The sequence below is a fragment of the Talpa occidentalis genome, unplaced genomic scaffold (genome assembly GCF_014898055.3).
Source record: "Talpa occidentalis isolate TD23 unplaced genomic scaffold, MPIMG_talOcc4v2.1 talOcc4.17, whole genome shotgun sequence".
NCBI lineage: Eukaryota > Metazoa > Chordata > Mammalia > Eulipotyphla > Talpidae > Talpa > Talpa occidentalis.
The window spans coordinates 1944960-1959138 of NW_023601754.1; the positions used below are offsets into that span (position 1 = coordinate 1944960).

At 54.8% G+C, this 14179-nt stretch overlaps 1 protein-coding gene across 1 annotated transcript in view; it reads right to left on the bottom strand.

Moving 5' to 3' along the window:
• The window catches only part of GSE1 (Gse1 coiled-coil protein), a 332054-nt gene that overhangs the window by 308903 nt on the left and 8972 nt on the right, over positions 1–14179 (bottom strand).

Genomic DNA, 14179 nt, shown 5'->3' on the forward strand with positions numbered 1-14179 from the left:
TTTTATTTAGGGCAAAGTGGAACAAGGCAATGTCAGGAAGTGCCGGGGTCACCTTTTCAGTTTGAAATCTGAGTCCAGGCTGGGCCATCACCCCCACCCCGCAGGGGCCATCAGCCTGCCTGCACCCCTGCACTGGGGCTGCCGCAGTAGCCGCCCTGCTTTCCCGATCCCCAGCCTCGGCTCGGCACTTGGGCCCCACGCAGGGTCAGCACTGTCTCCATCACGCCCTGCCCCGCTCAGAAGCTTCCCTGCTGCCCAGGGCTGAGCGGGCACCGTGCGCCCTCTGAACAGTGTCCCCATTTCATCCTTTTGGGATCCTGAGCTCCCAAACTTAGATTTCAGAGAGAAAAAAGGGGGCAGAGGCGCCAACCCCAAGTTCCCACCCAAAGCACTTTTGACAGACAAGAAAAACTGGCACATTTACATGGAAATCGAGGTGAACAGACTTGTCTCTCTTCACAGTTAAGCCGAAATGGCCTTGATAAAATAAACGCAGCAGGAGCTTCTGTTTTGTATTCTCAGGAGGGTGTTTCCAATTCAGACTAAATGCACCGCCCTGCCTTGAGTCTTCTGGTCAACTGGACCTTGGGCCCCGGCTCTGCCCCACGGGAGCCTGAGGCCCCAGCTTGAAATGCACCAACACAAGAAGCAGTTCGGGAACCGAGCCCAGGGGCAAGAAGCTGGGGTGTGTGCATGTGGGAGGGTGCTGTGTAGGGTTTGCCAGAGGCAAACCAGGACACCAGGGCGGCCTAGGACGCCATGTGTTCACCACAACAGCTCTGAAGCCACTGGGGGTTCTCATGCAGAAAACAGCGCCCTCCCCAGGCCAAGCCTCTGGGCAGCAGGGCTCTGAACACCTCCCTCCAAGCCCCTACACCCCCAACCTGCCCTCACCTAGTCCCCCCTGGACCACCCATTCATCTATGTCTCGCTGGCTGCAGGATCAGGTCCTCCTGGGCAGACCCTTGTCTGTGCCCCCACCCTGTTCCAGGTTAGTGCCTGGCCTGAGGCTGGCCCTTGGGCCATGTTAGCTGGGTGCACACTCACAGCCAGCTCCACATTTACCCCATCTGTCCATCCAAGAATCTTGCCCCTTCATATCCAGGCAACCCTGAGTTCCTCTCTTTCTGAGCCCGTTCCTGATGGCTAGGGGCCAGGTGGCCTGTTCTGTGACCCTGGATCCGCTGGGCTGGAGGTCAGAGCCAGGAGGCAGGCAGGCTCTCATCTACCCCCCTCAGCCCACTGGCCCCAGCATCCTCCTAAGAGAACTTGCCTGCGCTCTCAGCAGGAAGTGAGAATTGTTTCCTCCTGGCCAAGGCCCCTCAGTTTGTCTCTGATAGTATCTAGAAGCTGCTATATACTCATCACGCACCCAAAACGGAGTAATCACAGACCTGAAGATAGTGTCAATGTTTGCTGCCCACCAGGCCCACCTGGCTCCAGCTGGGAAGCTGAGGGAGGTCTTGCTGCTGAGGCTCTGCCTCTCCCCTCCAGGCCTTTATTAGCTGTAACCACCACCCCAGGGACCCTTGGAAAGTCCCCTTTTGTCAAGGAGGAGACAGAGGCACTGGATCAGGAGTTCACAGCTGGGTGGTACAGAGTGTGGACAAAGAACCAGGTTTCTGGCCTGGCTCCTGGGGGAGAAGGCACACAGACATGCCTGCGTTGGGCTGGCCAAGCCCGCTGCGGCCGTGACCGTCAGCTGGAGAAACAGCTCTGCAATCGATCCTCTAGAACTACAATTTGATGCGCTGATGGCTTTGGGCTTTTAGGCCTTAAACCAAGATACAGATTTGAGACTTTAAAGCTGGAAGGGTCCAGGAGGTCACATACTCACTGGCCTCCCAGGTGAATGTGTCAGCTACCTCTGGTCCCACAATCTGTCCCCGAATGCTGAGCTAGGCTGGAGCTGGCTCTCGTCCCACTGTCCTGGACTCACCTGCCACCTGTCCAGACCCCCACTGGGCTGAGCCCAGCTTTGCTGTCCCCTTCATCTGACACAGTCGGCACTCACTGAATGAATTATATTCAATCCCTCATCCCCCCTGCAAGAAACACAGAGGTTAAACCTCTGGTCTGGGGTCACCAGGTAACTGATGGGTCCCCCATGGAGTCCCCACTGCCCTTGTCAGGCCTGATGGCCGACACTGGGTCGCATCTCCAGGACTCATGGCTTGTCCCTGCACGCGGTGGGCCAGCCATTCCCAGCATCCTGGGGAAAAACCAAAGCACAGGGTGACCTTCAAATTCAGTTATAAATGGATTTTGCTGATCTTAATAAAAGATCCATTTAGCAATGCAAATTCCAGCAGGTCCCACCCCGTCTAAACACGCGGAGGCCCGGGGCTCCCTCCCAGCACCTCTGGGGAGCGGTGGTGCAGGATGATAACATATCCTGGAGGAATTTACGGAGCAGCTCAGGGTCCAAGCAGGCCTGGCTGCCAGCAACCGGGAGGCACAGTGCTGCTGCAGACTGCAGGGTAAGCGCCACTGCAGGCCCGTGGAGACAAGAAATGGCGCCAACCACCCCAGCCCCCAACCCACATGAAGGGTGCTCCTGGCACTTGGGGGACCATTTTTTCCTTTTCTCCCTAAAACTTGAACAGTAACATACACTCTCTGCAGCAAGTCAAGCAATGCAGGGCTGTTTGACTACAGCGGCGATGATTTCCTTGCTGTCTCCCATCCAAGCCGCTGCGGGGGCCGTGTTTACAGTGAGACACAGGGACTTCCCACCTCTCTGGCGCTGGGTAAACACACGGATCACAGGGGCAGAGGGGCCTCTGCGCTCGGGGCCACCTGGCCCAGAGTCCCATCGCTGTGACTGGGGATTTCCTGGGCAGCTCTCCAGATGAGGCTGGGGTCATCCTGATGCCCAAGCCCTGACCCACAACCCCAAATCCAAGAGCTCTGGAAACCCAAAGGGTTTCTTAACACATTTGGCAGCAAAACCTGCTCTGCCCAAGGCTATTTATAGTCTTATATTTTTCCCCACTGGGTGTGAATATGCACATGCTGTGCTGCAGAAATCAGATTTGACACAGGGTGCTGCCCCAGGCCCCACCCCCCCACCGGCCCTTACGTAAATTATTGCTCTGGGACTAGTCTAAGGGATGTAAGATTCTGGAACATATCTGGCTCCAGATATGAACACAAGGGACTGAAGGGACAGGGAGATGACAGATGCTGACATTTGAACTCTTTCTAACTTGTCCGTGATAGTCATGGACGTGCTGTGCCTGGGGCACCAGATCTCCACAGAAATTCATGAGGCTCACGTCTCTGCTACAGTGGTGCCAGGGGGACACCCCAATTCACATGGAACCTCCACTTCTGCAGGCCAGCAGTGGGTACCCAGAGTGGTGGAGAAAATATAATGCAGATGAGGATGGCAATATTCCAAGATTCTGGAGTCAGAGTGCAGCAGCTGAGGCTACGTGACTTCGGGTTAGTGCCTTCACTTCTCTGGGCCTTAGGAGAATGGGAAACTGTGAGGTAGCTGCCTGCTCCCCCTTTTCAGCTACTCCCTCTGCCCTGCCAGGCTCTGGGTGCCACCTCCTAAGTGGCTTCTACCTAACTCTCTCCCCTAACTCGCCTGCCCAGCACCACTCAGGAAAATTCTTCTTTTAAAGCCACTTTTGTTATGTCGCCATCAACTCTGGCTCCAAACACACAATGGCTTTTTATTACCCTTGTGAATGGAGCCCAACCTCCTCTGCTGGGTTAAAGGAAAAAAATCTTATATTAAGACCAATAAATCACCTGAAAAATCAGCCAGCCTAAATGGCCGCCCCCGTCAGTGCTGCTTTACCCTGTCCCAGAGGCCCGCCAGGGTTGTGGTGGCACAGCACAGACGGATCTGCTCGAACGTTTCCCATGCTTGGAAGAAGGCTTCACTCTGACTTCAGAGCCACTGACCCCACCCGTATGTGGCCACCCTGACCACTCTCTTTCGGCCACACAAACCTCCTGCAGAAAATGCAGAGGCCATGGCCCCTTAGGCCCTGCTCCCTGGGCACTTCTGCCCACCACAACGCTGGAAAGGTGCTACGTCATACGTTTCCTGAAGTACACCCGGCAGAGCTGAAGCCGTGCCCACCTAGAAGGTCACCACACAAAGGCACTGCTAAGTCCTGCAGCACTTCATTCCCAGCCATATGTGAGCAAGGGAAACCATCCGAACACCCAGGTCATCACGCTCGAGGGCAGCTAACTGTCCGAGGTCACCCTGATACCTCCAGAGTCGCCTCCTGCTCAGCCCCTGTCTCCCTGGTAACGGGTCTGAACCCGGAGCCCAACACCTGTGATTGCACTGTCCTCTGCCATCTGCATGACGGGGAAAGCAGCTCTTGGGTGCCCTCCACGTGCAGAGCGGAGGAAACACCTGGAGCAGCTCCCCGCCGGCCAGGTTGTCAATGGCCCCTTGGGCTTCTCTGTGCCTCAGCACCCTCATCTGTGAAAAGGAGGCCACAACTTAGTGCCCTAGGGTCTCGGCTCACAGGGCCTATACATACACACAGATACAGGAACACACAGACGTAACAAACAGATGCACAAGCACACAGAGACTGATGCAGACACACGTACACAATGTATGTCCCCCAACATATGTGTCCACAGACACAGAGTCACACTAACACACACATGTGCACACCTGTGTGGGTCAAGCTGGTGATGGGTGGGTGTCATGTCCCGTGGCGACGCTGTACTGCAGTCACCCAAGATGTCACACTGGGGAAAGGGAGGTAAAGGTTCATGGGGTCATTCTATCTCACAATGGTTTGTACTCAAAAGAATAATAAAATAGGTAACATGGTTTTTCAACTGCTGCTACGGAGTCAGGGTGGGGGTGGCACCTGCTCCCCACCTGACCCAGTGGCAGAGGCTTAGCACCCAGGCAAGGCAGGAAGAACAGCTGAAGGCACCCAAGGAGCGGGTCTGCTCTCTGTTTTCTCTTACTCCTTTGACAAGGTCCAATAGCTGAGAGAAGTGACCCCATTTGAAGCCATTTGCTAGGTCGGCCTCACCAAGACTTGCCGGTGGCCTGAGGCGCAGAGGCCGTGGTCTCACGGCAGATCCGTGCCCTGCAATGGCCTTCGAGTCCCTGTGGGTTGGAACCCAGGTGGGGAGTAGGCAGCACTGAGAACAGGGCCCACTCCTGTTCACCAAGGCATTTATTCCAAAGGGCTGAGGTGGCTGCCAGCAGAGCCAAGGAATGAGACAGGTCACCTCGGGGAGTAGCCGAGGGATGCCACTCAGGACCTGCCAAAGGAAATGTTCCCTGGTGGTCCCATATCCACTGGCCACTTGCCACATGGCTGATGAGATGACCAGAAGGCCAGGATGAGGGTAGTCCAGGAGGAGGTAACTAACATGAACGTGGGAGGTGGGGGGAGTAGGCCCAGGATGGGGGCAACTGAGGGTCAGATGAGGTTTGAGCAGGCTTATTATAGAGCAGCCCACATCCGCAAGCACCTAGGGACAACCTGGGAGTCCAGCCACAGGTGACCAGGGTCACTGAACAGCCAATAAAGCCATTCTAGAAGGCTGCTGAGTGATGAGGGGACTCGAGGATAACAGTATTCTGCTTCAACACACTCTAACTCGTTTAATCTGCAACACAACTTCCTGTATAAATACTGTCATTATTCTCACTTTATAGATGGGGAGATTATAGTACAGAGAGGTTACATAAAGGGCCCAAGAACACACAGCTAGTAAGGGGGTGGAATCCTGATTCAAACCCAAGCATCCAGCTCCAAAGTGCACAGTCTTAGCCTCTCAAGAGGATGTTCACGATGTCCCAGGTGACAACACACAGCCCACAGTGGAGTGCGTGTGTGCAGGCATGTGCATGGGGGAAAAGCTGGGAGTGCTGAGTCATGGGATTATGGGTAAATTTTATTGCTTCCTTTTTTATCTCTATTGGCTACATTTTTTATATAGAACATGCTAGACTTCAGGAAACAAATCAAAGCTGTTCCGTAAGGTGTCCTGGTCTCTTTTGCCCCCGCCTTTCCCTTTCCGGCACGGTCCCTCTTCATGTTCCACCCACGCCCACTGGCCCTGGAAGCTTCACTGGGGCAGAGTGCTTCCAGGCCACCGTCCCAAGCCTGCCCCTGAGGGTCCATCAGTCATGAAGTCAGGGAAACCTTCTCAAGCCAAAAAGCCTACTCAGCATTGCTTTAAGACAGCTCAGCCGTATAAACAGCTCTGCCCCACCTACACGGTCACTCCTGGGGGCTACTTGCGAGTCCATCACACAGACTTTTACAGCACCGGGAAATGTGGGAGTTAGGGTGTCAAGTAAGAGCAAGATGCACAACTGGACTGTTGGTAAAGAGAACAAACAGGTAACGAAAACAAACACGTGACTTGGTAATGTCACGTGTAGTTACCTCAAGCAGTGAGGCTGGGCCGGGGAAGTACTCCTAGGCCTTTGTGTCTTCCAACCCCTACAACAATATCATCCTCATCAAAATAATAGTTGGGACATAGACAGGGCTGGCTAACTGCCAGTTTCTTGTGCAGTGACTTATTTACTCCTCCCCTCTGAGGCAGATAAAATGACGATTCACACATGAAAAAACAGGCACAGAAAGGCACAGGACTGGCCCAAGGCCACACAGTAAGTGTCAGGACTGGGACCTGTCACCTTTAAAATGAAGGCTATATATTACAATCAAACTCTGAAATGAAAGTTCTAGGATGGAAAAGAAGTGTAATACGTATTGAATGCAAACTGCAAGAGGTATGGAACTAAGCATATCCCGCCCCACCCCCACTTGCTGTGTCCTCATTTAAGAGAAAATCACATGTAAAAATCCTTACACATCGCTGGCGGGAATGTAAACCCGTCCGCCCTCTTTCAAACCAATCTGGCATTTCCTACAGTTATGACTGGATCCAGCAAATTCCGCTCCTAGGTGTACATCCCGGAGGAAAAAAACATGCTCACATGCAACCTGTACATGAGCATCCAGAACGGCATGTTCACAGTAGCCAAAAGGTAGTGGCAACCCAAATATGTGTTGATAGAAGAATGGATAATCAAATGTAGAGTATACTTATAATGGAATACTATACAGCTATAAAAAAGAATGAAGCCCTGACACATACTACAAAGATTAATCTGGACAACATGGTGCTAAGTGAAAGAAGCCAGGCACAAAAGATCACGCAGTGTGGTATTCCGTTCCTGCGAACTGTCCAGAACCGGCAAATCCATAGAGAAAGAAAGCAGATCAGTGGTTGCCAGGGACGAAGGGAAGGAAGAATGGTATTTCTTGTAGGGGTGATGAGAAACATTCTAAAATTAGACAGTGGAGATATTTGTACAATTGTGGGAACATATTAAACCCAGCTGAATTTGACACTTAAAGGGGTAAAGTTTACGGTAAGCAAATTGTATCTCAATAAAGTTGCTATTAAAAGCAGTTTTTAAAAGAGACTGCAACTCACAGGCAAAACTTCTCACGGCTCTGAGAGGACACGAAGTGGCCAGGGAGGTGGAAGGATGCTGCTCACAATCCAGCCATGCCTTCATGAGGACCACTTGATGCTCAGGGCCAGGGATCTCTCATGGGCTTAGCAGCCGAGGCTGGCACCCCAGGGCCCCTCAAACTGCTAATGCAAAAATGTTAAGATATCCGTCAACGGGGGATCGGCATGGCTGTCCTGGGGCACTGGCATCCACCTCAGCCTCCACCGTGCACTGTGCTCACCGGCGCGTTCTTTCCCGCACTGGGTCTTGGAGTCCTCTTTGGCGAAGGGAGGGGGTGGAGGAAAGATCACTAAGTTTCCGACCCATTCAAGAGTATGAAGAGATACTCGGAGATCTGCCATAATTGCAAAGACAAGAGAAACAGGGGGCTTTTTTTTTTTTTTGCATGCCAATCAAGGTCAGAGAGAAAACGTACTTCGTAGCAAAAGCATGGAAGGATGGCAAACCTAAGACATAACATTTTTTGAATGTAAATGTTCCAAATAACAAAGGCCCTGATCAAGCCAGCAACCCTTTTCAATCTGTGCTTCTGAGACAGTACAGTTTTCTCTTTTGCATGGCAACCTTTCTAAGTCTGATATCTTTTGTACCTGTCCCAGGTTTGATAGAATCCCCTCAAGCAAAAGGACAGGCCATTCAGAGGTCACCGTGGAGGGCGCAAGAGCAGGCTGACAGAAATCACTTTAACCCCCACTGGCTCACCACAGAGGCAGAAGCATAGGCTTGGAAAATATGCCTGTGAGCATAAATAACTTGGAAAAGGGATGGTGGTTTCAAAAACATTTCATCGAGACTTGCAAAAGTAGAGCAAGAGTGGCTACAAGTGCAAAAGACATTACATTTCAAGCCCAAAGCAACAGGTTAAAAACATTTAAAGAAGCCTAGACTCTAAACAGAAACCTCTGGGAGATGAATACAATTGATAAACCCGTGGCTGGAATGATGGGGGGTGGGGAGGGCAGGTGGAAAGAAAGGGGGCACCTCCAGAGTGTTAATGTGCAGCCACCAGGAGGATGAGGGGATATCATGGAGAAGATGCACTGATTCACTCGCTACCTAGTAAAACAAGTAAGTTCCTTGAGAAACACAGCAAACCAAAACTGACCCAAGAAGAAATGAACCTCATGGGAGAACTCTCCCTCAGCTGTCAGGTTTCCTACACATCAAGGAAGGTCTTTCTGGAAAAGGTCACAGACTTGTAAATGAGCACAAAGCTGGCGGTCTCAGCAGTGATGTCTCCTAGAAGTTCAGTTTACTGTGCTTTTTCAAAACACAGACTTGAGGCTACCTTGATTGTTTTGTCCCTCCCCTCCCCTCTCTTAGATTTTGATCTCCTTGGCACTGCTTTGGCCACCACAGCGCTTCAGGAAAGCCACCCCCGGGCAGCAGGGAATCACTGTGCATGGAACACAAAAGAAAACCCCATGGAGGGCTGAAGGATCAAACCTCCCAGCTTAGCTGCTTTTTCCATCTGTGACGCAGCGGGAAGGCATGAGACCATGGATAATAAAGCGCTAAGTTACTACCTGGCGTGAAGCAGCTGCCTATGGATAAGTACCCCAAAGAGGGGAGACACCTTAGCTGGTGGGGAGAGCTTGTGTCGAGGTGGGGGAACAGCTGGGAGGCTTCGGGGAACACTGGAGAGTCTGCTAAAAGCTACTGATGCTCTTACAAGTGCTGGATTTTGCACTGAGTTTTGGGGTTAAAAATGCATATGAGAGTGGGGGTACAGCGCTGAGAATGTTGGGTCTTTGCAACCCCCATAGTCCTGACTCCAGCATCCCTCCTCCCCCACAACCTGACCCCAAAGGTGGCCCCTCCGGGTTTATCTCACCCCGTTCATGGCTCCAATAGCTTGTGTTTTGAGGTCACGAGTCAGTGCCCCAGAATGATGGGGACATAGAGGAAACTAACAGCAAGCAGCAAAAACAACAAGAAGCAACACTTACTGAGCATGTTCAAGAGGACAAGCCCACGACACAGGCACTTCTCTCACCCCCACACAGAGGGGGACAGGATCAGAGACAGACAGGTCACCACATACCTGCTGGCTGGTCCCAGATGCCCACATGGCTCAGGGCCTGGGACCATGACTATCACCCTGAATGTCCCCTTCACCTTGCAGAGGAGCCCGCAGCCCCAAGAGCCCCGAGAAGAGACGGTGGGTCTCATGTGCCCGGTACCGATGGAGGGGAGCCTCCAGCCCCCTCCATGCAGCTTCCTCCTGGACAACTGCCTTGACAAACCACAGTCGTGGGGGGGCCTGCTGCCGGTGAGGGCTTGTGGGAGAGGGATCTGGAGCCTGGAGGCCAGGGGTCTGCAATGAGACCAGGACGCCCCATGTGAGGAGGCTTTCTCAGGGCGAGGGGCACAGGCACATTCATTCCAGCGGCCTGAGGCAGCGGCTGTGCGTGAGGTCTCAGAGTCCTCCCACACCCTCCTCCCTCAGCCTCCAGTAACCAGAGTGAGCCCCTCGAGAGTCACCTGCTGGTGCTCCCCCGCCCCAACCCTGGGGACTTTGCCTGCTAATGTCCCTAGGAGGGAGAAGTCCCCATTATGGGTGAGGAGCCTGAGGCTGTGAGAGCTGAAAGGACAGTGGCAGGTGGGTGCTGAGGTCTCTGGGCAAGCCACGCCAGCCACGTGCCCATGGGCGCGGGGCGGCCAGGAGCCCAGGAGCCAGAGCTGACACAGAGCTTCCGATGCACTGCTGTGCGGACGGCTGGGGGGGTCAGATGGAGCCCAGCAGAGAAGTGCCTCGTAATGGGAAAAAGCAGCGAGGCAAGTTTTTGATGTCCTTGCCTGTCTCTCCCCAGAACAGAAAAGCTCCTATGTTTGCAGGGCTCTCGGCCCACGAGCAGGCCGCTGACCCTTCCTAGGACCTCCATCCAGGCTGAAGCTGCGCCCGGCATGATGACAGGGGAGTGGGGGGTGCTACTGGCACTGCTCCTGCTCCTCCCACCAGCCAGGGCCCCTGAGCCACGCAGCTGCCAGCTTCTGCTGACACCGTGTTCCGCCTGACTAAGGCCCTGTGCCTCTGCAGCTAAAATCACAAGGGAGCCCGTCATGCCCCTGGGGCTCGGGGCATCAGGACACCAGAGAGCCAGCCTGACAGCTGGGCTGCCCCTGCTGTCCGGCACTGGACATGGAGGTATCAGAGGCAAGAGGCCTCGTCGGCTGACATCACCCAGCACGGCCATGTCACTGCATCAATGTGACCCGCTCCAGGCTCGGTGGCGCCAACCTTGCCAAGCCATTGCAAAGCCACCCCAAGAGGCCCAGCAGGAATTGTGTACCTACTTCACCTGCACAGATCAGAGATGGACTCACAGGGGAAATGAGATAAGGCGTCTGGCAAGGGTCTCACATGTGGAAGCCTGCGAGGCGATTTCCTCTCGCCATCAACACCCCAACATCATCACCGCCATCACCATCACCTTCACCCTGCCGCGTGAAGACCCAGGCTCTATTTCACACTGAAATCAGGATAAATCTTAGAGTGGGTGGAATCAGTTCTGGGCCAGCCTCTTCCCCTGCCCAGTGGTGAAACGGTGACGTATTTTAGAAAGGACAGCGCCTTGGATCGGACAGGCCGCCGCGCTCAGGCCTCCACCTGGAGGTCATGACCCTTGACTCTGCTTCCCTCTTTTCTCTCTGTGCAGCATCTTGCACAGAGTAGGGGTCACTGAAACTGTTTGGTGAAACACCCCATGTCCCTGCTCATGCTCCCCAACTTACAGGTCATGGCAAAGATGCCCCCTCACAGTGTCAATGCCCCCCCCACAATGTCGCTGGACAACAACCCCCAGCCCTTGCTGGCGGAGATGGCGCTTCCCAGGACCAGGGGCAGGGCCGGCAGCCTGCCGCCATTGCGGAGCCCCCAGGAGCACCAGGCTGTGGCCCAGGCTGGGTGAAGGCACCACAACATGAACTTGGCATGAGCTCCAGAAAGCCCACACGGACCAAGGACGCTAGCGAGGGGACGCGGCTCCAGCACCCGGAGAAATCCTTTCACCATGTGAGTCCTGGGAAGGTCCACCCAACACACTCGGAACAGTCTCACCACAGAGCGGGGCGGGCCGGAGCCCCAGAGCAGAGTTGGCGAGAAGTTTCCAGAGGGTGTTCCAAGCATGCTCAGCTGAGCTCTCGCAGGCTGCAGGCCAGATGGGTGTTGGGTGCAGGCTGACTTCTGGAGCTCCTGGGGGGTCCTCTGCCGAGGACGGGCGGGGCCACACCACAAGCTGCCGAGAGTCATGACATCAAAATGTCCTCAGTGTCCCTAGGAGGGGGTTCTTCTCAGGCCCACTGCCCCAAAGCAGCTGGTGGGGTGAAGAAACCCTCGCAGCTGCACAGGCAAGCGGGAGGCCTGCTTGAACACTGACAGCTGTGGGGTGCAGGCAAGTCCCGCTGCCTCTCTGAGCCTCGGCAGCCTTGATGCTCACATGGACACAATCCAGATAAAGTACACTTCAAAACACAGACGCTGCCGAGGTTGAGGGGTACAGCACCTGACGACAGGGCCCCATCAGAAGACAGATCCACAACACATGCAGGGAGCGCCACATATGCAGAGTGGACCCCACAGAGTAGAGGGAGGCAGGTGCCAAGGGAGCGCATGGAGCCGGGTGTTGAGGTGCAGGTGCAAGGACTGGCTGTGAGGGTGAAGGTGAGTGTGGGGGTCTCTGCAGAGGTCTGAGGGGGACAGCCCCTCCCCACCTGACAATGACCAGGAAGAGGGGCACGACCCGCCACTCATGACCGAACAGTCTGCTGTCCCTTGCTCCAGGAGGACTCCTCCAGAGTGCCCAGTCTCCTCTGCCTGCCTTTCTGGGACCTGCCCTCATGGGGGACTCAGCCCCCAGAGGCAGGACCCCAAGTCCCTGTCACTGGCCAGTGTGGGTAACCCACAAGCATGCCCAGGCGGTGTGGGTACAGGAGACTCAGCCATCACACAGCCAGGAGCTCTGAAAACCAGGTCCCGGCCGGCCCCCTACGCATTGTGAACAGGAAGGAAAATGTAGAGTTTCAGGACGAGAAGGGTGAGAAGAGGAGTCAGTCCCTCCTCAGGGGTCCAGGCAGTTGCCGGAGCCCTCAACTCACACCGGCCAGGCAGCCCCTGCTCTCGGCTGTGGATGGGCTGACCACCCACAAACCCTCAGCTCCTTCAGGAGAGGGCATATGGGCTCTGCTTCCAGAATGGCATCGTCTCCCCTCCTTGGCAAGACCCAGTGAGGGTGCTCAGGCCCTCGGAGGGGCGTCCACATGGCCCGCTCCTCCCTCCCCGCCCCTAAGCCCAGCTGCTTTCAGCAGGTGGGTGGCCGTGGTGCCCACAACACGCTGCCTTGGTGTCCAGGGAGCCCACGCAGCCCTGCTAAGCAGCGTCAAGTCTCACTGGAACTTTCCAGGCCTCCCTTGTCCAATGGCCCCCTGGGATGTCACACAATGGCACAAAACAAAGAGCGCAGGACTGTGAGAAAGACGCTCTGGAAGGAAAAGTAAAGAAGGCAGCTGCTCAGGGGGCGTAGGCTGGAAGGAGGGGCGCCTCCCCCTCAAGGCCACCTCTCCAGCTGCAGGCTCCCAGCCTCCCACATAGAGTCCCCAGTCCTCGTCCTACAGTGTCTGGGAGCCTGGGGGCTCCCACCTGCTGTCCCCACCCTCATCCCCAGCATCAGAACCCACACAGTCTATTAATCCCCGTCTGCGAAGCTTCTTGTCTGCAAGCTGGGAGCCCAGGTTTACTGGTCTGGGAAGGCTTATAAAAGGTGTCTGCAGCCTGTCACCGCTGGGGCCCCGCCCTCTGCTGAGCCCTTTGCTGGAAGCTGGTGCAGGCACTGAGTGCAGCCTCCTGTGTGGCTGTCGAGGGGAACTGTCGAGGCCAGGCCCCACACAGGCCCCCCAAATTGCCACTTAACCCAGGCAAGGCCGCCCCATTCTCAAAGGCCCCGCGTATGTTAGGAATTCAATCCCAAACTCTTCAGCGCAGGGGCCTTGGCTGTGTCATCTGGAAATTGGGCTGATGCCAGCGTGTTGGTGGTAGAACGCTGCCAGCAATGGGATCCAGATGGGTCCTGGGGCCAGTGGACCCTGGGGTGGGTGAAGGCCCTGGGGCTTGTGGACAATCAGGGGGCAGCTGTGGAGAAGGGAGCCCAAGGTCAGTGGGACCCACAGGCAGAGGTGAGCTCAACCTGACTCCCCACCCACCTCCCATCTGCTCTCAGGTCTCCAATCCAAAGCGTGTATTTGCAAAATGTAAATTAAAGTATAATCTGTACCTATCTTTAAAACGGAGAAGTGGTTCCTTTAATATAGAAGCAATTGAGAGGCAACACTCAAGCAATACATTTTGAGAAAAAGTAAGGAGTTTTAAAATGGCATTACTGACAAACTCTGAGAGGGGAAGCCTCTTCCACAACCATCACTATTTCAGTCCTGCCCATCTGCAGGAGGACCCTTCCTCCAGACAGCCTCCCTCCTGCCCGCCCCTCTTTGGAACTCCAAACATTGACTGGCAAGGTCCCAGGGAAACACAGGCACCAAGGTCCAGTGTCCACTGAGTGACCTTTGGCTCCATCCTCGTACTGGGAGCCACGTGGGGTAGCAGCAAAGAGTGCCAGCCAGACAGTAGCTCAAATTCCAATTCCAGTGTTTCCCGGCTGTGTGACTTTGAGCAAATGAATG